This window comes from Lepisosteus oculatus, chromosome 20, assembly GCF_040954835.1.
Source record: "Lepisosteus oculatus isolate fLepOcu1 chromosome 20, fLepOcu1.hap2, whole genome shotgun sequence".
Lineage (NCBI taxonomy): Eukaryota > Metazoa > Chordata > Actinopteri > Semionotiformes > Lepisosteidae > Lepisosteus > Lepisosteus oculatus.
The window spans coordinates 15,721,533-15,748,030 of NC_090715.1; the positions used below are offsets into that span (position 1 = coordinate 15,721,533).

The 26,498-nt window shown below is 39.6% G+C and overlaps 1 long non-coding RNA gene across 1 annotated transcript in view; it reads left to right on the top strand.

The window, feature by feature from the left end:
• LOC107079993 (uncharacterized) overlaps positions 1–26,190 on the top strand; it is a 108,185-nt gene extending 81,995 nt beyond the window's left edge. The window contains exon 3 of the long non-coding RNA XR_001480879.2: positions 26,022–26,190. This is a non-coding gene — a long non-coding RNA (uncharacterized lncRNA). The remainder of the gene's footprint in view (positions 1–26,021) is intronic.
• The last annotated feature ends 308 nt before the right edge of the window (positions 26,191–26,498 follow it).

Below are 26,498 nucleotides of genomic sequence, written 5' to 3' on the forward strand. Positions count from 1 at the left end.
TACAAATCAAAATAGTTCCACTCTGAATTAAATCTGACATGGTAATATCTTACATTTCCAGCATGATACTGTATATTCCAGTGCTTACAGTATATAGGAACAGACATCTTGTGGCAAAAGTGATTAAGATTCAAAAGAAAGTAATTTTCTACCAGAAAGGATTCTGAGGTTGCAGTGAAACTGTTTTGTATGTTTTTATTTTTAACTTATGATAAACCGCCTACAACGCTGTGAAATTTTCAAATGTATATGGTGAAGCGAAGCTTGTTTCTTTTGTGTTTCTCATTCCTTTAAGTAAAGAAAAAAAGTTTAGCATATACTGTAGCTTTTACTCCCTTGTCTTATGCACCAGCAGAAACTGAGGCCTTTCAAAGATGCGATTCTAATGGCTGTTTATTCAGTCTAAACCTTTTGCTGTTTTGCAGATAATGCGGTTGTGTTGCTGCACACATTCATGATGAAGCTGTTTATTTGTGCTGATAAAAAGACAGAACCTACTCGCCACAGTGGCAGATAGGGACTATCTCCCTAACATGTTTTTAAAATAAATGAAGTCACAATTAGCAGGCAATTTAAGAAATGTTCTGATCCATGTTCCCCTTTGCAGAAAAATACACCACTAATAGAAACTGCAGTATATTTCTCATATGCCTTTCATTTCCAGCTTTTTCTCATTCAGTCTTTAGTTTGGCTGTGTGCCATGTTTAATGGTAAGCTTGCAATAGTCTGATTTTTGTCTCTGCTGTTTTTAGGACATTTTTGATATAATGAGACATTCACGCACGTCGCACCGTGGTCAGCATTGCTGCCTACCCATCCAGGGGCCCTGGGTTCGATTACAGACTTGGACTGCTGTCTGGGTGGAGTTTGTATGTTCTTCATATGGGATTCCCCTAAGTGTTCTGGTTTTCTTCCACAGTGCAAGCATATACTGGTAGGGTCATTGGCTACTGGGAAAAGCGGGTGTTTTTGTCTGTTTATGCCCTGTGATGGACTGGTGTCCCATCCAGGGTGTATCCTGCCTTCTGCCCATTGCTTGCTGGCAGAGACGCCGGCTCCCCCAGGATCCTAAATTGGATGACATGGTTAGAAAATGTAACAATGTGACATTTTTAAAAACTATCTTTTGCATGGAAAAAACATTGTGACCCTGTATTTAAAAAAGCAGTTAGGAAATGGATGAAAACATCTTGCTGTGAAGTGTTAACGGGCATTTTTGTCTCCACGGTAGAGTGAAAAGGAACCTTTGTAAATATACAGATGCTGTGCTGGTTTTGCTTATCATATTAGAAGCTAACCAATTAAGTGGCCAGTTGAAGCCACATAGAAGATGTCTTCTTCTGTACCCAAGGTGGTCATTCGATGCTTATCTACATTTCTGCAGTTTGTATCATGCTTTTTATACAAGTATTCGCTTTTCCATGATCCATTGCGTTTGATTTCTCTGGGCTTTACTGCACTTTGCTGTGTGTTTATGTTGGTATATGACATTACTCAGCCTTCTCATGTTTTGCTCTGTGCAAATGGGGTGTTAAAGAGACTTTGCAGTGGAACCTATTAGGGTGCATCATGCAAATGTCTTGCTTTGTGCCTGCTTGTTTAAAATCAGTGACAAGAAGAGAAAAATATAGAAATGTAATAACCAAGGGTAATACAACATGCCTAGAAAAAATGTTTTGCAAGAAAGTTGTCATTCTCTCCTTTTCCCATTTAAATGTAGAATCACCAGTTAATTATTCTTTTCTGGGGTGACAATTTAAAAAAGCTACAAACCCTCACGCGGGCCCAGGAGAGGGCAGAAGGCAGCTGGCCAGTTGAGCCTCGTCACCTGGAAAATCCTAGTCCCTGTCCACCAATGGCACAGCCCTGGTTAAAGCCCTCAAGTCCACATCTGTGCTCCTGAAAAAAAACCCTTTGCTACTGGCCATTCAAATGTAGAGCCAAAATAAGAAAAAAACATTAAACAGGAAAGCAAATGCTGCTTTGGAATAGTACATTTTTAAACAAAACCACCTTTTGTTTTCTGTCAGGAACAAGAAATCTCATTCATTATAATTGAAGGGAACGTGTACTAAAGCCTTTACTAGGGATTCAGATTTTCCTCTAGGTGAGGTCAGTGGAGTGGAGTTAGTAAAAGATGACAATAGCAACTGCTAATACTCATTTCAGTCCCTTTGTAGTGATTTTTCCTATTTCCATATTTTATATATACTGTATATTATCTCCCCCCTTAGGAAAAATACAACATCATACTTTGTGTATGTATGGAAGCATTTCAATTTTGTCTTTCTTATAGCTTCCACTGGTGATTTTGTACGGGCTTGTTTAAAAGCTGTTGGAAGTTTGTTTTGGAGTCTTCTAAATACATGTAATTTGTGATAAACAAAGAGCAAACTCCTAGTGGAGCTCCTGGGTCTTGTGACTCTTATTTTCCAGCTGTTTTCTTTATTTCTTTCCCACAGTTTCACATGTCTGTTGAGGAAAAGACTCCAAGACTTACCATCCTCCTGGAAATTCTGGGTTTCAGAGCTTGATGAGCATTGAACTGGTGGTGCTTGGTGACACAATACGAGCTTGTTAAAAAAATAAGCATTATTTGTGTGGTTTCCTCATTGTGGTTCACTAAGTGTACATTGCTGGTGTCCTTCTGGCTACCTTCTACACCATTTCTAGAAAGCCCATTTTTAGAAATAAACTGGGCTTGTTACTGGAAGTATTTCATTTGAAGAGGAACCGTGGAGTTATTTGGTCTCAATGTGAAAGAGAGCAGATTCTCTATTGGAACTTGCCTCTGACATCACCCACAGCGGCCACTCCCCCCCTCCTGCTCTCAGCCCGGCCTCCAGTTTCACAGTCCCATTCAAATGGCCTTCTGCCTCAGACGCTGGTTATTTCCAGTAAGTGTGTTGACCTGCCGCCAGTGGCAGCCTTGCCCAAGGTCGCAACCCCTCACCTTCTCTCTGAACGTGACTTCGGTTGTCGCCCAGGTCCTTTGAGATGGACCCCTTGCTGTTTACAGCTCTTGAACTGCTGCTCCCAGATAAAGAATGGCTCCACATATTCCTTTTCACAAGTACAACAAGAGGCAGGAAGCCCCACTGGAGCCATCTACTTATTAAGTCCAGCAGCACGGCCTTGTATAAACAAGCCTGCATCTGTTATCATTAGGGTCACTAGCGCTTGGAATGCCTTTCTTCAGTGTAAGCAAGATACAGTAAGATTTGCTGGCAGCTGGGACAGTGTGCAAAATGTACTTCTCCTTTTCCTTTGTTATCTCCTGCTTCATCTATGTCATCTTCTTTAGAACGTCTTGTATTGGTGTGAGATATACATTTGTTCATGCTTACCTTCTCTTCTCTGCGTTATATTATAGATGCATGTGTTGCAGGAAAGTTGCATGCATGTGGTCAAAATGGAGTTATGCGAGCAACATCTGCTTTGAAATAATGTATTAGTCGTGCAACTTCTCATGTACCCTGCGTCTGTGGTACAGTGCTTGGGTCAGCAGATTGCCTCTGCTCATGTCTGCTCTCACACAACACCTTAAAACTTGCCAGCTTGCCATTACAAAATCCAGGCTATTCAGCATTTCAGTATGTTTTTTACAGCGTGACTCTAAAATTATCAAAGAAAACATATTCATTACTAAGTAATCAGCAGCATCTTTTTTTAAAAAACTGAACCATCCCTCTCATCCCCACATACACACACAAAAGCATGTTTTGCAGCAGTGGTATTAACAGGGCTAGTTTGAAATTGGCAAGATGTGTGACATTTTTCGTGCCATGAGTTTGGCTCAGTGACAGCAACCCAAGGCTTGCTCAGAGCCTGACCATTCCAAGGGGAATATCTGTGTCTCTCCTCTCTGTTTGTTTATATCTTTAGTAACCAAGGCCATATGCTTTTAAGTATTTAATCTGTTTGACCCCCAAGCTTGGCATTCAGTCTTCCCTTGCTCTTCAGTGCTATAAATTTGTGCAATCAGCTTAATACTTTGCATGCACTTTGATACACTTTGACATCCAAACTCTCCCCTTTTCCTCTTCAGTCTCTAATGGAGACAGAACCTTCTGACCTGACAGGACCCTTTTCAATTTATTTTTACTGTGCCACTTTACCTAAATGTAATTATACTCCTATAGTTGCAAAATGAAAGCTAAACTATCACTCACTTTTTATACACTGTATATAATCAGGGCGTTACATTTTATGCTAATAGATGAGAGTCCATTAAAATTATTATTAAATTATTATTCCAAATCATTAGTTCAAATCTCAAGAAAGCTGGCTTGCTGGACAGAACTTCTTTCTGCAGTTTGAAGACAACGCATTAGCATGACACAGAGTATTCTCTGTCTGAATTTATAGATAAGAGTCCGGACAGTTACTGTTGATCTGATCTTAAGAAGCAGCACTGGGTAAGCAGGGTATGTCACAATGTTCCTGAAAAGCCAAGGGATCTGAAACACAAAGCTTTTAGCAACTTTTCTTTTTCTGGTTTTCACAAGTTAGTTCCTGGCCGTTCTTGTTGTACAACTTTTATCATTTATGCTAAAGACATACAGGGGCAGTGACTGCCGATTAGCTTTCTGGGGATTTTGCTCAATGCTCAAATCTTTTGCTGTGTTGATGTTCCATATCATGATTGCTTAACTCCCAAACTGGGTTGCTCTTAGTACTATAACTAAATACTCTGCTCCACACAGCAAATTCAGCCTATTTCTTCTGCAAACTGATCTGAAACCAAGCTGCCATCTAAACCCAATGAACAAGAGGTAGACCAGTAGATGAAAGCAGTGAGAATTTACTAGCTCTGTTATTTTGTAACTTTATGGAATTTTTTTAGAGGTTTCAGTGAGGAGGAGGTGGTAAATAAATGTTGACTTTGTCTTTCAAGTCTATTTACCCCCCAAAAAAGGGAATTGAAAGTGGTGTCTAGGATGACACTATTAAGCTCCCTTTCCAAGATAAAAGAAGAAGACACTCTTGCTCAGCTCTGCGAAAGGAGAAGAGTTGTCAGACCCCTTATCGCCTCGATCAGAAGGGTGTCCGTGGAAACAGGATTGCCGTGGCTGCTGATAAAGAGCAGAGTGGAATACACTGCACCTGGAGGGCTGTAGAAATCCACCCCTGTGGTCTCCCGGATGTCATGGTGTCGAGAGATAGTTGGTTTCTGGCCCTGACAAATCAACGCTCCCCGACCCACAGAGCAGAAGTGGTAGCATTAGCGGTTTCGATTTGATCACCAAAATAACATAATTTGCAAGCGTGTCTTTTGTTATAAAGAGTTCTCGCTCACCCAGTGGTTCTGAAAATGGGCTAAGATTCCAAGCCAGCAGCAAGCAGTCTTGGCATTTGGGACCTCTTTCTTGCTTCGCTGCGTGGCAATGCAAGACTGAGTTTCACTGCAGGAGCGGCGCCGCCAGCCTGAGAGACCGTTCAGACGAGGAACAAACAGTTAATATTTCTGAGGCTTATTATTTCCCAATAACTAATATTAGGTTAATATGTGGATAATAAGTGGATCAGAATGGATCAGCTAAGGAGTCATTTAAAAAATAAAAAATAAAAAGACTTATGAAATAGCTCCGCCGAATATTTGGTGTCATGAAAACATTTTTTTGAAACAAAGGAATTTTTAACATGCAAATTGGTGCAACACATTTTTTCATAAAGATGTTTTATATGTTGTTGTCACTTTGGAAATAAAATTAAATCCAGTTACAGAGCATTTATTGTCATACTTGTTAACACACAGAAACCAACATACTGTGTACTTTAAAGATCAGTTTGGTATGAAAAGGATGCTTGCTCTGTGGCAATGAAATACACTGTGATCAAACAGTCTGACCCGGTCCTTATCAAGCCATATTGACCTAACAAGAAGGGCTGTTGAAAACTGGGACTAAAGGCAGACTGCCCCAATGAACACAAGCAGACTAAAATCAGATTTTGCACTATTGTAGGCAAAAACATGGTTAGTTTATGGCATCTAAATATCCTAATCTTTTTCTTCCAAACTACTTCTACTTCTGTTGTGTTTATCCTAAAAGATATCAGAGAGCACCTTGCCACAAGAGAGGGTGAAAGGAAATATGTGCTGCTCTCAGGTGAAACCCACTGGAGGCACAGAGGGTGTCTTCCTTGCGTTCTGTTTTGCTAAGATCATTCAGAGGCTAATTTATTGTCTTTTTTCCCCCAAAAGCCACTTCTCTTTTGATTATGGAGCATGGAAGAGAATGTAATGAAAAACAACAACATCCTGCAATCTCCCAGAAGAAGTTTATTTGATATTTGACAATAAAGATACAGTATGTCATCCCAGAGCCATGCAGAGGAGATGAAGTACCAGTTGGACATTTACACACCTCCTGTACTAAACCACAAACAGCATACACTACTGTATTGTGCATGAGACTGTTATACTGTATCTTTTATCGGCATTATTTTTCATCTTTAACTAATCTGTGAAAGAAGAAGATTTTTCAGAATCCTAATAACGTTTTGACATCTATCGATCCATTTTCTAACTGCTCTATCCAATTCGGGGTTGCGCTGGGCCAGAGCCTATCCTGATGAGCAGTAGGTGCGAGGTAGGACACCTGGACAAGACTCCAGTCCATCACAGAGCACGCACAGACACTCACAGCAGGGCCAATTTTCATGCAAACACAGGGAGAACATACAAACTCCACGCAGACAGCACCCCAAGAATTGACCCCCCAGGGCCCCAGCACTGCGAGGCAGCGATGCTAACCACAGTGCCACTGTGTCCTGATATCTCTTCCTCAAATCCAAACACATTTCACCTATTACTGTCTGCCACACTGCACTAAACTTAGTCCCGCTGTCCCTTGGAAGGCCTGCTGTCCCCAAGTTATAATGTAATGTCCTTCACAACACTTGGACTGCACTGTGGCTGAAGGAGGCCTGGGATTAAATCACATGATTGCAATTCCCCCCAAAGCCATTTTCAGATACCCTACATAACAGCCTTGTTTTCATTGGCATGCTTGTATATTGTGTTCGAGTAACAGACCAGGATTACTGAGTGAAAGGTCATTATAAAAGAGTAGGCATGTTTGCATGTAAGAACTAGTGTGGAGTGGCACAGCTTGCACGAGAAGACGTCACGAAAGAATTCACAACCCAGCTCCGAGACATATCCTTATATACTGCAGCAGGAATGTGATACATACTGTACTGTACAAGGATGTTGTGCAATTACTTGTATTGTTACGTTTCAGTAGCTGAGGGAGGAGTGTAAATGCTCATTGTGCCTTTGCAGATCTCAGGAATGGGATATACAATTTTTAAGAGTATCCAATCTAAAAGTACCACATTCTGTAATGTTACTTTCTAGTCTATGTGCTTTATGTTATTAAGCCCTTTAAATGTAACCTGTCTCTATCAAATCTATAATAATACTAATACTCATTAGTGCAGTATAGGGGCGACAGAGTGGTTACCATCACTGCCTTGCAGTGCTGGGGCCCTGGGTTCAATTCCCTGGGTGCTATCTGTGTGGAGTTTGTATGTTCTCCTTGTGTTTGCATTGATTTCCTCCAGGTGCTCTGGTTTCCTCCCAGAGTCCAGAGACATACTGGTGGGTTAATTGGCTTCTGGGAAAACTGGCCCTACTGTGTGTGCATTGTGGTGAACAAGCATCCTGTCTAGGATGTACCCCTCCTTGTTCCTGTTGCTTGCTGGGATAGGCTCCAGCTCCCCACAACCCTGAATTGGATGAAGGAGTTTGAAAATGGATGGATGGGTGTGAGATAGAGGGTATTTTTATTAATCAAACCAAAGTCAGTGTTCAATTCCTTCTACTGTATGTGCAAATAATAAAACCAATCTTTATTGCTGTTGAGATTGTAATATGCTGTGCGAAGCGTGTAGACAACCTGTCATTTCTCAAAAACCTTCTGTGTAAAATGTCTGCTACTAAACGTTTTGCAAACAGTTTTTCTTGCATCCATGGTAGAGGACTGACTTGATTCCAGTAAGTATCACTCCGTCCAAATCCGGGAGTCTTCCTACCTGTGGTGATGTCTGGAGGATGCACGGTTCAAGATTTAAAGACAGCAGCTGTTCAAGGAGTTTGCTCAGTTTCAGCTCTCATGCTATGGTGTGTATTGCAGAGTGTGATGTATGCTAGCATAATTGATTAAATTGTAAATAGTTGAGGTATTATTTTAGTGGATCTTATTTGACTTAAGATATTTTAACCATGAGCAATGGTTTAGCAACAAAAGAAAACTCTTTATGTGTTAATGTCCGTCTATGACATTGTATCTTGAAGTTAACAGTGCCATAGTGTTGTTTTGCACTGTCTGTAGGAATTATTGTCCTCATGCATTAAAGTCAAAAACTTATTCTATTTACAGGGTTCTCTCTGAAACTCAAACTATTGCTTTATTTCAACCAAAAATAATCTGCTGATGCTGAATTAATCTGCAGTCCCATTTCTCCTTTGAGAAGTTGTAATGCTAGGCTATTGTACAGTGTGGTGACAGAGTTTGGTTTTTGGAAGTGTTTGCCCTCATGTGAAACAGGCTTAAACACTGTGTGTTTAAGAGAACAGCAGAGGGTGAATTCACAGGTTATACTTTGTGACATAGTTGGAAATGATGGAGTGAGGAAATTGATCAGTATGGAAGACATAATGAACACATGAACACTTCCAGCAGACTCAATAGAAAACCTTGTTTTGTTTCTTAAATAATTGCACTGGAGTTATAGATGCTTGTCTATTGAGATTCATGATTTGCGGCTGAGTTACCCTGCCTTTCATTGATCACTTAGAAATTACTAGGCTAGGTTGCAATTACTAGTATTCTTGCCATAAAAAAACTCCTATGATTGAGAAATCACAGGATGAACAAAAGTATTAATATGTCCTTTAACAGGAAGTTGGTGTTCAACAAAACTGAGCTCTTGAAGCTTGTCGAAATAATCAGCATGTCACAGATGTGCCTGAGCACACTGAGATCTCTCCTCCTGGTCTTGTGGTTACCATCAGTGACACCTTCAGTCTCGCCACTTCCCAGCAGAGCCTGGCCTTCCTCGGCAGCATTTCTGGTAAATTTCCCCTTTTTTGCGGTGTCAATCAAACGGGACAGACAATGGACGGTGAACTTTCTGTCCCTTTTTCTCAATGGGTGTTACTTTTTCTCATTTCTGCAACACTTTGATCAGTTTGGCTAATTAACCATGCTGACATAATAGCGGACAAAAAAAATTGAAAAGTACAAGGCGTCCTCAGGAAGTGAGTCTTCACGTGGGGTCTGACTGAAAAATGAGGAAGACCCCCTGAGGATGGCTGGCTGACCTGAGGTCACACACATTTATTCCCCCTGCAGTTAATAAATTCTCTTTTTTAGTGTTACATCAGTACTTTAAAATAGTTTTGTTCCAGGGACAGGAAGAAAATGCCTGACCTTTAGCTAATAATGCTCAATACTACAGTACTATGATGACACGCTGATAAGAAACTCTTACATTTATCTTCCTCATTATGTACAGTTAAATAGTTAAACGTTGGTGAATATGTAGTATCTTGTTAAAAAAACAGCAGATTTTATTAATCATCTTAAAGTGGCTAAATCTTTTCTTACAAGACATTTAATGAGACAGCCAAATTTTTAAATAATTTTAATTTAAAATAAATTTTTAGAGTATCTGTTTAAAATTTCATTTTAATAAAAAAAAACATTTTTAGTATAAATAATAACATCAGCAAATAACTGCATCTGCGTTACTGCATATGCATCTTAGAAGGTGTAACTTAAATGAGTAAAAATGTGGTGATATTAATAGATTGTTAATCTTATATTTAGTTATCAATAAATGGTTTATTCTACCATTGGTGTGGATTTCTAGGTTGCACGTTAAACTGCTTTGCTGGCATCAAATGTGAAATATTCACGGCATTTTATTAACAGATACTATCTTGGGAATATGTCCTAACTAGTTTATTGAAAATATCTAGCATTTTAAAATATTAATCAATGGCACGGTAATAAAAAGTGTTTCTAAATTAGTTTGTGATAATAATTTAATACAAGACAAATGCTACATACCAACAAACAAAAGAAACACAACACTTTGGTATTTAAACAGTCCATTAATTATGAATACCAAACAAAATCACAAAAATGGTGACTACCAATTTCGATAGAAGAATCGCAATCAGATTTCTGTAAGACACATTACACTCTGTCAGAGCGAGAGCTGGGTCCACTGCCTTGAGCATTAACATGTTCCTTGCACTGCCCACGTGTGGGCCTGAGCAGCCTCTGGACAGATTGCTGTGGGCTGTTCTGCTAGTCGTTATGTGTAACTGCCACAAGCTGACGAAGGGTTGCCTGTCACGGTTGTCTCCTGTATAATGTCACAGGCAAGTGGTTTCCACAGCTGCTCTACTGGACTCGAGAAAAAGCTGGGCATGGCAAGACCTTGGCATCATTTCCTTGCAGTTGTGCCGTTGTATTCCCAGCACTTTGCCTTTTGCATTGTCCTGCTGGAAAATGGACACTTCCAGATTGGCTTGCAGGAACGGGGAAGCTCTGAGGAGCTGAACACCGAGCGTTGAGGTTGTCTTCCATCTGCACACTTCCACCACCCCTCTGGTTGGCCTGAACACGGTAACATAGTGCGGCTCACCACCACATCTCCACATGCACTGTTAAGGGGCAAAAACAGTTTACCAGTGAATAACTTGCTCTGTCACTTTCTCTTCCTCTATGTCAGATCTTCTCCTGCTCACCCTGGGCTCCTGTGGTGACCCACTACCTACTAGAACATGACCAGTAATTAGTCTGGATTAGTCTGCTGATTGCATTTCAATTTCCGGGCAATGTCTCTCACAGACAATCTGTCGATCATGCTGACAGCCATCATGTGATCATGTTTTCTCCAGAGCCCATGATTGTATCTTTCGCATCAATTAAAATTGATGCCTTTCCTTAATGACAATATGATTGGTAATCATCTCATTTTGGCAATTTTAACTCAACCACACATTGAGCCTGCTTTTCTAATGATCATAAAACCAAAATCTGCTCTCTATTTGAGATGTAAATAATGTTATAATCCCAGTGAGCCATCAAAGAAAATATAGACTGTTGCATTTGTCTTGTGTATCAGTATAGACTGTGTTTAAAAACTGTGTTTAGACCTGGTGATTTTATTTAATAATTTTCTTCATAATGATTGGTGGCTTAACTTGCAGAAACAAAACGAGCCCAAGGAAACAGCTAATTTTAGTCCAAAGGATCCATAGTTTAGTCAATTGTACATGACTTTCAAAACCTTTTGACACTTGTTTTCCTGAAATGAAATTCTCTTATGTCTTCCAGTAAGACCAAACCAATGACTCATCCCTGCAAGGGGCACGTTAGCCTCCAGCCTCCCCTGCTTTCTCAGGCCTGATCCTGATCGCGCAGGGTACAGGCCAAGAAAGGGGAAATGAAAATGGCTGACAGGAGAAGTGGACGGTGTTCTTCCTGTTTGTATTTAATTTGGGATAACATAAAAAGTCATCTCATCCTTGGTCAAGTTCATGATCATTTCTCGAGGTGTCATTTATAGCCAAAACACTCCACCCATGTACAATATTAGATTTTTTTTTGTGCTGGCACACAGTGGCTTTGCAGACTTGCGTCAGTCCCGTAGGCTCTTGCAAATCTGCTCGCAAGTCTGTTATGTACAGGATCAAAGAGATGTGTATTTAAAAGGTTTTTCGAAAGGTGTCGGCAACCAACCTGTGCTTTTGACTTTTTAATCTTCTTGTGTTTGTTACATGATTAAACTGATATCACACAAAGATGTGATAAACACCTTTCGTCATCCATACAGCTGAAAGAATGACGAGGGAATCACGCCTGTATGCCTTTTCATTATCTATAATCAGCGATATTAAAGTTCTTTAACTACAACAGCGTCAAGTACACTTTCCCTTAAGCAATTGTAGGCAGACATAGGATACAAGATTAAATATGTCTATTCCGTATTGTCACATGAATACACAACAACAATCTTATACGAGAAGGAACTAGTCATGCTAAAAAAACGAAATATACAGTAGCAGCAGATCTTCTTGGTTTGTAACGGATGTGGAAATTCATGTGCAATAGCTTCGCCTGCATGCTCCTCCCTGATTCTGCAGCTTGTTCTTACCTTCGCTGTTCGTCCAAATACTGAAGTGCATGTCTGTAGAAACTGAATCAAAAATAATTCATTACACCCCCTTTACCTGAGGTAGCCTTTGCACCAGGAGCAAAATTCCCTTTGCCTGTATCAGGAAATCACTAAATCCTTCTGAATTCAATCAAATACAGTATGTGTACGGGCAACATCTATCATATTTAAGTGTGCTTTTATCAAGTGCCATGCAGCATCCTTTGGAAGGGCAGACATTCATGTCACTGTCTGGACACGTCTGAAGCCAACACGTAACAGCTGAAGGAGGCAAAGCTTAAAATTAATGAGCTAATTGCTAAATGAGATTGATTGGCGTTTGTAGTAGCCTGTACAACTATATTGTCTGCTGATTTTATTCCATTTATTTTAGTCTACACGTACTGAAGATTGTCTGCACGTGTGTATCACACTGTATGTGCTAACATTGCATGATGTACGTAGTTATGTAAATACAGCAGAGATTCATTCTGGACAGTAGAATTGCAAAATTGACAGATGGGTATAATTACAAATCGAGTGTCAGATACCAAGAAACAAGTGGCAGCATTTCTCATATGGCTTTTATCCTTATCATTGCTCGTATCAGGTAAGTCAACATGAAAATATGACTCTGTGGCTTTTATATACTGTGGTTAGTCAACTTTAAATTAAGAGTTTAGAGTACCAAATATCACTTCACAATAACCCTTGAGTTAGACTTAAATTGTAACTTTATTGAAATTGACAGATAACTTCCCATTCCAACCAGCACCACTTTTCACACACCAGCCACACAAGAGCGACAGGGGGAAGTTCCTACCCAGTGTGCCATTCCTGAATACCTGAATACCGTCTGTGACAGGGAGGCAGCCTTCACTTCCAATTGCTACAGCATCTTAACCACTCAATGGCCGCTGTTCTAGAATAATACAACACAAATAGGAACAAAGTGGCTCCTCTTCTCATTCTGACATGCACCTTGTGAAGTGCATAATATGTGCTGTTGTACAGCTGTAGAACAGAGAGCAGGAAAGCTTTATTTTACAGGAGGGGCATTGAACAGTATATTGTTTGACCACCATAAAGATCAGGCCCTAACATACGGAAGCAGCAGTTGCTGACATGGAGTTCCTAAAGCCTAAACCACTTTGGCATGTTTTGCGTCAGCAATAAACCTTAAAAGCAGCCACCTGCATGGCTGACTCTCCCAGCAGTGCTTGCAGCTAGAGAAGAGGTCCTGTGTGATACAGGGAAACTGCTGCTCGTCAGTGTTCACCTGGCAGCACTACTCACGAGCTTTCATTATTGAGATGGTTGTTGCTTTTAGGGCGCATCATTTACCAAAAGAGAGACAATGTTTATGTTTAACTTTGGATTGTTTCATTTGAATTCACGTCAAGATGAAGACTTCAGACAAAACTGTTGTCAGCATTTATAAACAGCAGTGCAAATAAATGAAAGCTGTTTATTTTTCTTGTGGGTGTTATGGTTATCCTTTCAGTGATGATTTTATCCAAAATGACATTTATTTGTACCCAGATATAATCTGAGTTAATATAATACAATATAACAATATAACACAATGCAGTATGTAGGGGTGACGAGATGCTGCAGTGGTTTGCATTGCTGCCTTACAGCACTGGGGCTCTGTGGTGCTCTCTGCATGTTTGTATGTCCTTCCCATGTTCATGTTGGTTTCCTCTGGGAGCTCTGGTTTCCTCCCACTGTCCAAAGATATGTTGGTAGAATCATTGGCTTCTGGGGCAATTGGCCCTGGTGTGCGTGTGTGTGCTTTTCATCCTGATTGTGCCCTGCCTTGCATCTGTTGCTTGCTGGGATAGGATCTGGCTCCCCTGCGACCCTGAATTGGATGACGTGTTCAGAAAATGGATTGATGAACAATATCACTGAGTATTTTAGTAAAGCAATCTGAGTGAACTGCCTTGCTCAGGAGTCCAACAGTATGGCCCTAACTACTGTATGAGCCTAGTGTGCTAACCAGCCTACACAATTATTTCCAAATATTTCCTTTGTCTTCGTTATCATTTCCATCTGTGATGGACAAAGCAGAGAAGCAATGTCCTGTTTTGCCTTCTCATGGCAGAACTTAGTCAAAACTAAAAGATGAGTTGTGAATCAAGATGTTTGACAATCATTTTTTGAGGGATTTCTGCTTTTTAAGGTTTCGTAACAAAGGTGAAAGCTTTCCTTTAGAGTCGCATTCCAGGAATTTGGACATGCATGGAGTTTTCGCCCATTTCCAGAAGCTTGTCCTTGCTGATACAGATAAGGTGCATGGCTCCTTTATATCTCACTTTGAACATCTAGTAAGATTCAGGATAACCAGAGACTGTGATATACTGTGGGATTGCTTGCATCAAATCCTGAATTTTAGCTCTTGTTTATCTAGACTGATGAGAACTGCATAAAACTGTGTAATTACTTGAGGCTAATCCTGTTTTGAGACAATTACCTGATATGTTCAAATTCTTGAAAAGTATGAAAATGGTTTTGTGATACACCACACTAATAGAAAATTGTTATTAAAATCTCTCCATTCAGTTTAAAGAATTTAAGTTTAAAGAATATTACAATGCTTTCATTTGTAAAAAATGTGTTCAGAGCAAGATCTGAAAGACTGGCACATTGTTTACTTTGACTTTAAGTTCTGTGAATGGAAGAAATTCTGTTTTTAGTTATTGCATCATTTTTACTCTGATGCACACCAATAGCGAAAGCTTGTAAACTCTTATATGGATGTGAGAACAATCATGCTTTAAAGAGACATTAACACAAGCTGCATTATCATTTCACATGATATACAGTACAAATAGTAATACAGTGCAGTTACAAAACAAACGAACAACTGACATTTCTGTTACTTAAAGAATTCATTCCCACAACTAAGCATTGTCACAGAAGCCACACTCTGCCACACAAGTAAAAATCACTGTTATAGTAGCATCTGGTGAACAGAATATCTATATAGTAGAAATATATTGCAGAAACAGAATATCCCTGGTATAATTTGCACTAAGTTGTCATGTGCTGACTTTCGCACTTAAAATTAAAGCATGGTTATTGTCTCTAAGCCCACACCACACTCACACTTCTCTCTCTGAGCTGGATGTGACTTGAAAACCACTAGGATGTCACCTGCCTTCTGGAGTCACTGTTTTACAGAACTTTGTATCAGCCAGCCAGACCACAGACACATTGCTTATTCACTTGACAGACAACACTCTCTCAAAAAAGGAACATCGACAAGCAAAATGCACAGAAAGGCTGTTCTTCTGCAGAGGAAAAGAAAACAATTTATAGTTCCCTAGTTAACCCAAGAAGGCTAATGGCAAATTCACAAGGATGTTTCATATAATGACTCCAGACTTTCTTTTCAAGAGTAATAAACGTTTTGGCCCTGGAGGGCCAGTGTGCCTGCAATTTGTCTAATTCTCCAAAACAGCAGTACTTTAAGATGTGAGGAAGACTATGAAAATGAATCCAATTCCTAACGAAGGAGGAATGAAAACTAGATGCACTACCCTACTAGGACCAGGATTACAGACACCTGTTGTCTGTTCCTGATTCTACATGGTATGATTCCTTGATCCTGTTTCCTAGAGCTTAAACAGCGACCTTTTGGTCAAGACTTAATGGTAAGATATGAGGACAATATGAGCCCCAGTCTAAGATATCCTTGTCTTTCTTTAAAACTAATAGAATTTGCAATGAACGAGCAGGAAGGATGATAGTAGTGAAGTTCACAATCACCTCAGCTGCCTAATTCACTCTCCGTGGGGTCCCAGCCTGTTCTATGGCCAGGGCACCATCCCTCAGTTCAGCAGGTCAATCCAAATCTACAGTATGACAAAGCACTCAATGAACATTCTTCATGCTTTTAATTCTTGGGGAAAGTGATGCCATGTAAAAAGACATTAGGTCTTCTCAGTAAGAACCCAGTAGCCTGTTATACATGTGCCCACAATTAAAAATTCTCTAGTGCACAATCATCTGGATGAATTTTTAATAAGGCTCAATAACAGTATCCCCCAGGCCTATGGGTTTTCCCTGACTGTTGGCATTTGATGGCCTGTAGGACCTCCTCTCTTTGGTAATGATCTTGTGATCTTCTACAGTATGACTTTATCATCTGTTGATAACCCTGATAAGTTAATAGTATCAAAGCCTCTGCTTTGTTACCTCTATTGATCAAACACACAACTCTTCAGAGCAATCATTAACAGAAGCAGTCTTTTTGTGCTGCTGCTGCTCTTGCAACGCAGAGGATAGCCGAGATGGTTGCTTTGCTCCTATCTAAAACTGCCACAAAATAGACCATTAAAAAATTATTTGTATCATCCTTTTTGAAAACGTTTTCATTAAAATATTCCGAGTCCATTTCTGAAGGCAGTGTAATTGTTCTGTAAACAGCGATCTGATTTATCAAGGTCTGTGCGTTGAAAATGTAGTGTTGGCATGGACAGAAAAGGGTTTGATTTTCTCACCACCTTATCCAGCTCGGGTTTGCAGGGGAGCAGGAGCCTATCCTGGCAAGCTAGAGACGAATGGCAGGGTACACCCTGGTCAGGAAACCATTTCATCACAGGGCAAACGGGGCCAATTTTCCCAGAAGCCAATGAACATACCAGTGTGTCTTTGGACTGTGGGAGGAAACTGGAGCACCTGGAGGCAGCCCATGTGAGCAGAAGGAGAACATACAGACTCCACACAGCTGGCAGCCCCAGTCTGGGATTGAAGGACGCAGCAAGGCTAACCACTGTGTCACCCTAACTGTGTAAAACACAGTTACACAGCAAGACAGTAAGACTTAAAAACAACACAAAGAGAAAAGTGGTAGTAAAACCATTCAGTGTTTACATGCTCGCCCTTGCCAGTGCACTCTGAGCTTTAATAATGTAAACGTCTTGAAGTGATTTGTTCATTGGAAGCAAAAATAAAGCTTTAAAAGAGCAGGCGGGGGAGGCAGAGGAAGAGGACTTGTTAGACAGTGGTACTGATTTCAAATTGGATGTGAATTAGTACCCAAGTGCGGAGGCTTGGAAATTTCCACCTCAGCAGACAACCAGGATTTGAGAATTTGATTGTGAGTTGTTTGCACATTGGCTCTCTGCACCAGTCTGTTAAGATTTTCATGAAGATGACCTCTGCCTGTTGTGGGTTTTTAACAGTTTTCCTGTTGCTTAAGCAGGAGATGAAAACAATGATTGTACACTTTTTTTTGTCTTATTCACGTATTTTTCCAAACTATTTTAGTTGAAACATATTTTTGCCTGTCCATATAACTTGGCTGATCATCGCTGTTCAATAACTCCAATGGAAACAAAGTGACAGGTGCAGAGCGTTGCTTTTCTTTCGTCCTTTGGAAGGGCTGTACAAGGCGAGGCAAGTGAACGTGATGAGAAGAGTTTCACCATCTTTCCGATGCCTCCTGGCTTCTGCCCTTGAGGGCTCTCGTGTCATGAATAATTGTGCAGGACGCAGACTGTACATATTTTCATTTGCTTTTACAGTTTCAGAGGGTAGATTGGGAATAAAAACTGGTCAAATTCAGGCATTGCCATGCTGAGGAATTGACTAAATACTGGAAGGGAAAAATGTGAAGAGTGAAAAGCATTTGCTTTGAAAACAATTACAGAAACCTTGAATAAATGCAGTTAAATAAAGTTGTTATTTTAAGCCGGGAAGCTAGGGCATAAAATGTTGAAGTGAAAACTTCAGTTTTTATTGTACATTTATAGTATCGCTGCAACCTTCTTCCAAGGCTGATGTTGTCAAAAAGATTCATGTACTTAAGGAAAAGAAAAGGAAAAGAAAACATAGTGAGGGCTAATACAAGAGAAATTTACTATATAACATACTGTATATCACATCTATTTTACACTTTTAGAGTGTGGTATTCTTTCTGTGGCTTGACATACAGTAATCACTGGGTATCATTGGGTATGGCACTACAGTATACTGTATCTGCCTGAGGATAAAAAAGTAAAATTGTGTTTCAGTGCCATAATACACCTCTGTGGGGACTGCAGAGGCCTCTTTTCTGATGGCTAATCTATTTTGCCTGACATCTTGATCTCACAGGGCTTACATTTTGACCCACTTGCAGAACACAGGTAGGCATTGCCCTGGACCAATCTGGGAAAGCACCTTGCTCACAGACATGGAACCAGCAGCCTCTGTGTTACAAATTCAGAGCCAGACCACTGCTGAGTACTAACAATGAATGTGCGTTTCAGGGGTATTGAATGGCTCAGTATTAATTTGATCCTGTGGCTCGATCTGAAGCATGGCCGAGGTTCAAATGATTGATTCAAATGGCATGCAGATAGGTTTTTAATAGTCCATTGACTCCCCCCACCCCACCCTGATGTTAGACTTGAATTCGCTTTGAAGTTGTAAGCTGGACAGTGTTGCTCTATATTTCCTCCCCTATGCAGTCATGCCAAACCTTTCAGCAGCCGAATGAGCTCTGGTGCAGAGCACGATTTGCAGCAAGTAACACTTTTTTTCTCCGATTTAAGGAATCTTTAGCCGTGACCCACACGTAGCACAGCAGGGCGGATCGGGGGGGTGTTCTTCTCAGTGTGTTGTGTGCTATCAATATGGCCAAGAGGAAACGGTCGGTTTTCAGATGCTTGGCTCAGTACCCTGTGTTTACCACTGAAGAATGCTGAGAAAGCATGCTTTTTTGTGAACAGGGAAGTAACAGTGTAAGATGAATGATTCAGACAATCCCAGTTGGTTTTGTGAGTAAGGGTAAGTACTCTGAGAACTCACACATAACTTGATTTTGGACCATTTAAAAACTTTAACCTTTTAACATAACATTTATCATCCTGTGAACATCAAACCTTTATGCAGGATCTCTGTCGCTTAATGAAACCCCTAATTTAATTAATAACTTGCTTAATTAGTATTTGCCATTATTTCCAGTTGCTAAAAAAGATGCAAATTTTAAGTTATTTAAAAGTCTCCTTCAGCTTAAGAGCTGAAAACGAATGAAATCATTCTAAATAACCACATAAGTAATGCTGCAAAGGGCTTATCAAGACCTTCATTGGAAAGACCTGCCTTAAAAAGGAATTCTGTGTTAGTACTAGTAAAAATCTTTGTACGCGCTTTCTAGAATCCCATTCACGTCAAGTACTTAGAGAAACCAGTGTATAAAAATCATTCTGAATATCTTTGAACAATTAAAAGAAATCACAACTAAATAAACTAATGGTAATAAGTGCTACTTGCAGTGTCATAGCACTCCAACAAGGGAGAGATGCATGCTCATTTATGACTTGTCCTAATCCAGCTGGCTAATGATTGACCCTCTCATCGGAGTTTGTTTGTCAGAGAACCGGAAAATATTATCAGTGACCTTCAGCCAGGGTCACTGCACCACTGAGAGAGGAATGGGGCAAAGGTTAACTGTCAAGACTCAGTCCTGCTTTTGTGCAAATGGTCCTGCATTCATTGTACAGTTTGAGCATGACTGAGAGGCTGTGAGCACTGTGTTAAAATGAGGGTGAATTCCTGTATCATTCTGTTACATGCTTTTCTATGACCAAGTGTCATCAATGCTTTCAAGAGGTAACATCATATTAGTAGATTGTATCATTCATTTTTATGAAGGGGGCAGAAGAGAAAAGGGATGTTAAAACACATTAGTTGAGTAATATGATCATTTCTTTTTGTTTGCAAAAAGTGCAAGGACAGTCTGAAACATCTATTATAGATGTATACATTTATTAGAAAAGTACCCCCAGGGCTGAATAAACCATGAGAATAAATAGTTTTCCAAAGTTCATTCTGCAAGTTAATTGTGTGGTTATTTAAATGGCACATTTTACAATCCAATGTATATTTTATATAAGGGGTCAAAATGGTGTAGGTGCTATACTTTGGAATACTGCAACCTAACAACTATTGGACCATGGGGTTGATTCCAGAATGAGGAACTTTCTGTATAGAGTCTGCATGTTGCACATACAGTAGGTATCACTAAATTGGCCCTACCTAAGTATGTGCTCTGAAATGGACTGGTGTGTCTTCCAAAATGTAGTCCTGTCTTGGGTTAGGCTTTAGGTTACAGTAGATCTCTTTAGGATAAAGTAATTGAGGATGACTCTTGGATTCATTGCATTTTCTTGAAACCAAAAAAGCATTTGTTAAACCTAGACATTGGTGAGAAAAAGAGCAGGTTGATATGAGACTACATGTTTTTTTGTGTCGTAAAGGAACTTCAGACATGCAGGCAAAGACACAGGTAAAGGTCAAGAGGAAGTCATGCAGAGAGGAGAATGATCAGACACTTCACTCTTGGAGCTAATGCAGGTTGTGTAGTTTGTTTACTATACTGTTGTTTGAATGCACTGAACTACACCCAGAACAGGACGGTCTGCATCTTTTCTGCAGAATAGAATGACTTCAGATTAAAAAGAGAGGGTTGAGGTTTGTATTTCTGAGAAAAACAGAACGTTGGTTCCGAGATGAACAGGACGTGATGCAAGCAGATGCTTTTTAATGGACACAAAACTCTGCTGTTCTGTGAGAATGGAAGTTTGAATAGTTTCAACCCAGAATCATTGTGGAGTTCTGTAATAATGTAATCAATATAAACAAACCACGGGAGCACTGCAGCAGTTCTCCTGGCCAGAATGCAGCAAGATTCTGATTAGGTCTCTTTAAATCATCCGCAGCTGAAGGTTGTTGAGAAATGTTCAATTGGTCCAGTTGAGCTAACGATTAGCTCAATTAGGTCTTGAAGAGCAGAGGTGGAATGAGGACCTGCAGGCACTGTGCCTTCCAGGACTAGAGACATGCACCAGCACCACTGCAAAAAATGAATCCTGAAGAGTGACTATACTAGCAGCAAATTTCTGTATAAACCTTAAGGATAAAATAAGATGGGTATGGTTTAGGTTTTGGGTCCTGCACCTCAGGAGGCACAGTGGTGCAGTGCTTTGTATTGCTGCCATGCAGTGCTCAGGCCCTGGGGTGTTAATCTCTTTGGAGTTTGAATGTTCTCCCAGTGTTGGTGTAGGTTTCACAGTCCAAAGACATCCTTGTAGGTTAATTGGCTTTTGGGAAAATTGGCCCAGGTGGCTTCTCATCCAGGGGAACTTTTTGCCTGTTGCTTGCTGGGGCAGTCTCAGGCTGCACCAAGACCCGGAATTGCAACGATTGGAAAATGGATGAAAGGCCAGGGTACCACTGTACACCCTGGATGAGATGCCAGTTCATTGCATGGCACGTACTCACATCAGAGCCCATTTTCCAGAAGCCAATTAATTTCTGTTTTAGCTCCTGTAGATTTGTCGCACTCCTGTAGATTTGTAATCAGTCTATCAGTTAATAATGTACAGAAACAGGTGAGAATGACACCCACCTGTGTGTGTCAGACACTCCCATAATAGGGATTCTAAATGATTCAGGGATTTACTGATTCAATTCCACCTGATCAATTAAAAATAATTATATATATAAATGAGTTCTGAAACCTAACGTCTGATTCAGGATTCATACAAGTTTCTGATTCTTAATAACGTTTTACTGATTAAGAGCTGAAATTATTTAACAGGACCAAGACTAAGAAACACTGGGTCAGATTAGTGTTAGTCAAAACTGGCTCTGAAAACCTGGAAGAACTGGAGCTTGCTGCTGTAGTGTGTGCAGTGCCTGTGTTGGCTCAGCAGGGGGCAGACTTTCTCCTCAGGCAAAGTTGCAACTCCACTCAGTATGGTTTTCAGAGGTTGCAAGAAGTGCTCTTGATTCTGAGACATACTGTAACTAAGATTACCACAGAGGATCACAATTCTTGAACTCTTCGGGACAGTAGAGTTTTTTAAATCTCACCCCCACATAAAATAAATAATTTCAATTGATAATTTTGCCTCATTACTAGTTGATACTTTATAAAAATAAAGGATCTTAATTTTAAAAATTAATAGTATACATTCATTTATTTTATTGCTTTTGCTGTGATCTGTGTTTAGAATTTGCTTTTTAGCCCTCTGTTCACTAGGGTCCTGAACTCTGGAAGGATTTCTGACAACGTGGTGTGCCTCACCAAATGAGGAAAGCGATTCTGTTTGCCTCATCAGGGCACATACAGTACAGTGTCATCTCATTAATTGCCTTTTATAACACTGTGGCTAAAGCTTCATGTTGGCAAACCTGAGTTATCTCGCCCTGCTCTGGATTCTCGAGATGGATACCATGAGTATACCAAAATCGTCTCTGGGAACTAACTGTTCCCAGACATTTCTGACGAAGAGTAACCTTCTTCTCATTTCCTTTCATCAATCAGCTAAGCAGGCGTGCTGCTGTGTCAATTAGGGTTGAATAAAATTGTATGGACAAAATGGACACTATTTTTTAAATTCTAAAATGAGAATGTAATGCATATACTAAATGCATTTACAAACATGGGAGTAATATTAGAAGAAATCAGTAAGATAATTTTAAAAACATGAAAAATGTATTTTGATAAATGACCACATTTATTATGCTTTTCTATATGAGAAAAACCAAGCACTATAATTATAGAAGTTTTCAAGCTATAGTATTCATTGTGATTTAGTGTTTAAACAATATGCCCAAGAAACTTTTGACTAAATGCTCAGTTAATTTCAGTGATGCAGTATGTTTCAGGTGGTTTGCATTTACCACACATATGTGGACATTTAGATTATGTTTATTGTTTTGACCTTTATAATTGTATATAATATATTAACTGTATATACTATGTATATACTGTACATAAATTAATATTACCGCAAATTTACAAACATTGATTTTTCTCCTACTTTATTACATCAGAAGAGAGTTGGTTAGGCATTTTTTAGCATTGACTCTAACAAAATCTATAAAATTAGTTACCACATTTGAGTCAGTTTTATTTTATTACTAAATACAAACACCCAGTCATAATAAGAAGGAGGCTGCTGTATGCATAATTTGTGCAAATGTTGATGAAAGCAGCTCACACTATTAGTTAAAAAGAGTTAAAACGAGTTATCATACTTTGTGATCTTTGAACACAGGCCACAGGAATTGATCTCAATTATTGACTCAGACCAGGTAATATAATCTGGTTTCTGTCTGTAGAAATCAAAAAGGTTAGTCCCTTTTCATTTAATGAAACTCATTTAATAAAACCCTGAAAAAAGGATCAAGCTGACAACATGTTTTATGTAAAGAATTAAACAGCTATACAGTAGATTAATTACTGTGTCACTACAAGATTTGAATGCATGTTTTCCTGCATCGATCAGCATTCAGCTTTGTAAAGGCAACTGCGTTTGTGAGGGAATTAATGTGTTTTTAAAATGTTAATCAATTCAGTTTTTCTGTTCAACTTCTGATTTCCTTGAATTCCAGATGAGGAAGAAATAAAGATTCACAGAACCATAGGATTCAGTAGGAGGGTAAAGGAATAAAATCTGCTTGGTTTTGCAGCCTATACTACAGCTACGCCCTTGCTTCACTTGTATTGATACAGTACATCCATGTCAAACATGTACAGTTAGATTTTCAAAGCCTGTGATTGCAGAAAAATGCCAAATTCTTTATAAACCCCAAAGGGTTTCTAATTCATGCCATGTCTTTTATTATGGCTTGCAAATATACTATTTTTACAACCAATCCCAAATTCCTCAAGGAGCGGTCTCACTAGAGCAGTACAACACCAACACCAAGTTGAGTTAATGGGGAAGTTTCTTAGTTACTAAGCCCCCCAGTAACTCAGGTGTAGTGTGCAGGTTATTGCTAGATTGTATCCCAGTTCAAACCCTGACTCTGTCACTGAGCTGTCTCTCTGGGAAGTGTCTCAGTGCTGTGTCCCTCTCTGGGCATGTTGCTCATGGCCCTGCTGTAGCTGTAGCTCTGAAACCCGTGAGTAGGGAAGAATCTGCTATTTACAGTACAGGGGTTTCCTTGTCACTTTTATCACGTGCTTTCAGACAATAAAAAATACTTTAAACACTGAGTACAATGCACTGAAATGTTGAATTCCAAGGAGATGGGTGAATTTCCTACACTGGGCAGGAGGCAGCAAGAAGCAGTAATCCACATTTGTAGTTCTACGGGCTCTCAGTGCTGCGATCGGACTGGGTGGAAGAGGAACAGGGCAGGAGGTCCAATCACTGCGCTTTAAATAGATGCTTGAAACATTACACTGTTCAGGACCAACATTTGGTCTTTATGTGTCTCTTCTTTTTCTAAGGAACTGGTAACTAAATAAAATGCTGGGTGGGGAAGGAGAAAACTTCTCCCTTATTATCTGAAGTAGAACGTATTGCAATGGCCTGTGAACAGGATTGTAGGGCCAACTCCTCGTAAAATTCATTGAAGCCAAAGACAATATTTTACCTGCAGGCTTGTATAATGTATGTTTGCCAAAGCGCAGAGCTTCCCAAACATTTTCGCAAAGCTCCAAAAAGCTTTTGTCATTTTAAGTTCTCATTTAAAAGTGATCTAAAACTGCTCTGTGGGAGAGAAAACATTTACATTTCTAGCTACCCTGGATTGTTTGCTACTAAATTCTTAACAGCTGAAGAGTCTGAAAAGAGTTCAAAATCCCCCAGCTGTTTCATATGTGAAATAACAGAAAGTGGATACTTCCTTGGAAAACACTTCTCTGGGATAAATACTGAAAATGGTCATATAATAATAAATTAGAAAACTGCAGACTGACGTTTAACTCAAGATGTTCTCTGCTTTCTTTCAGTCCACATATCAGGTTTTAGTTTGGAAAGAGCCTTTTCACTTCATTTATTAGTGTATTGGTGGATGTGGCACTGAGTTGCATGACAGATTCAACAGCACTTTTCAATTAATGAATGCCTGAAACATTAAGAGTGTAAAGTTTTGAGAAGATTTTTGTGTATCAAAGTGGACTTTAGGTTTGCAAGTAGAAGGAAATCAGGTTCTCTTACTACCTGGTAGAACGTGGCCAGGATGAAATCGTTTCTGTATACCACAGCCCATACACAAACAGCAGAGGCTTTCACACTCCCTCTGGGGCACCCCACTGCAACACAGTCCAAAGAAGGAACTGAATGTCTTTCATAGCGGGTGGATGATCAGGAGAGCTCTGAGGCAACAAGCACTTTGAATTCTTTCACTCTGCAAGAAACGGCAAATTGTTTTTTAAATGTAGTATTTATGACAGGGTTTAAACCCTACATTGATTACATTGTCCTAGTTTGACCAGTTAAAGGAAATAACTTAAAGGAAGCTAAGACACAGCTGTAGGAGACTGCTACTGTACCTCTGTACGGCATGAATTTCCATTATAAAAGAGCTACAAGAGCTTATTTTTATGTATTTATCACATGTATGAATGAATAAGGCCTTTTGTCAGATGGTTTATAATACCTTTTTCTCAATTCAAGCAAGTTATAAGTCTCTAATTATTGACATGAGTCTTATTTTATGGTGATAATATCTTGGTTGTCCTGTGAAACCAAATGGATGGCCTACCTTTGAAGATCCACTTCTGACATTTATTTATTTCAAACATTTCTGACAGGTTAACAAATAAGTAACATTCTCATCACAGATGAGAGCACTATGCGCTTGTTTATACTGTTACAATGGCTTTGAACACCTGATAATAAAAGATTAGTTATTCTCATCAATTAACTGTAGAATATTGACAATTAAAATAATTGAAGTGGGTGGATTCTACAACAGAAAAAGCCATCACATTTTCAGACATCTTTTCTGACTTTTTTGCTATAATACCCCAGTTACCATTTTGCTGAAAATGCAGTTCAAAAATAATATTCATTTTCATTTCTCTTTCCTCTTTCTCACAACAGCCCTCAACCACAGACAAACCACAAATGACTATTGGACCTCGCCACACCGTCTCTGCGCATTGCTTTGAAATAAAGGTATCCTTCTGAATGAGACCCTTCATTTTGGAAGATTTCTTCAGTGAGTCTTTTAACACTTACACTGCAGTAATCATCTTTGTTCTCAGGCTGATGTTTGATACGGTATGCTGTACTGTAGCTGTGATTGGATTCCTTTGAAAATAAAACTAAGTACAGTTGTGTTTTCACACTGAACTATAATAACATTGTGCATGGCAACTGTACAAGAAGATTCGCAGTAGAACTAAGGACAAGAATCAGGTCCGGAACTGTTTGTTCACAATAAAGGTTCTTGGTGATGACATTTTGTAATTAAATGTACAGGGTGTGTCGTTATGCTGAACTTGAAATAGCATACCACTCCACATGTGTACATATCGTAGACAGTTTGCATTTTTTTCTGCTGTGGTTTTGGGGTAA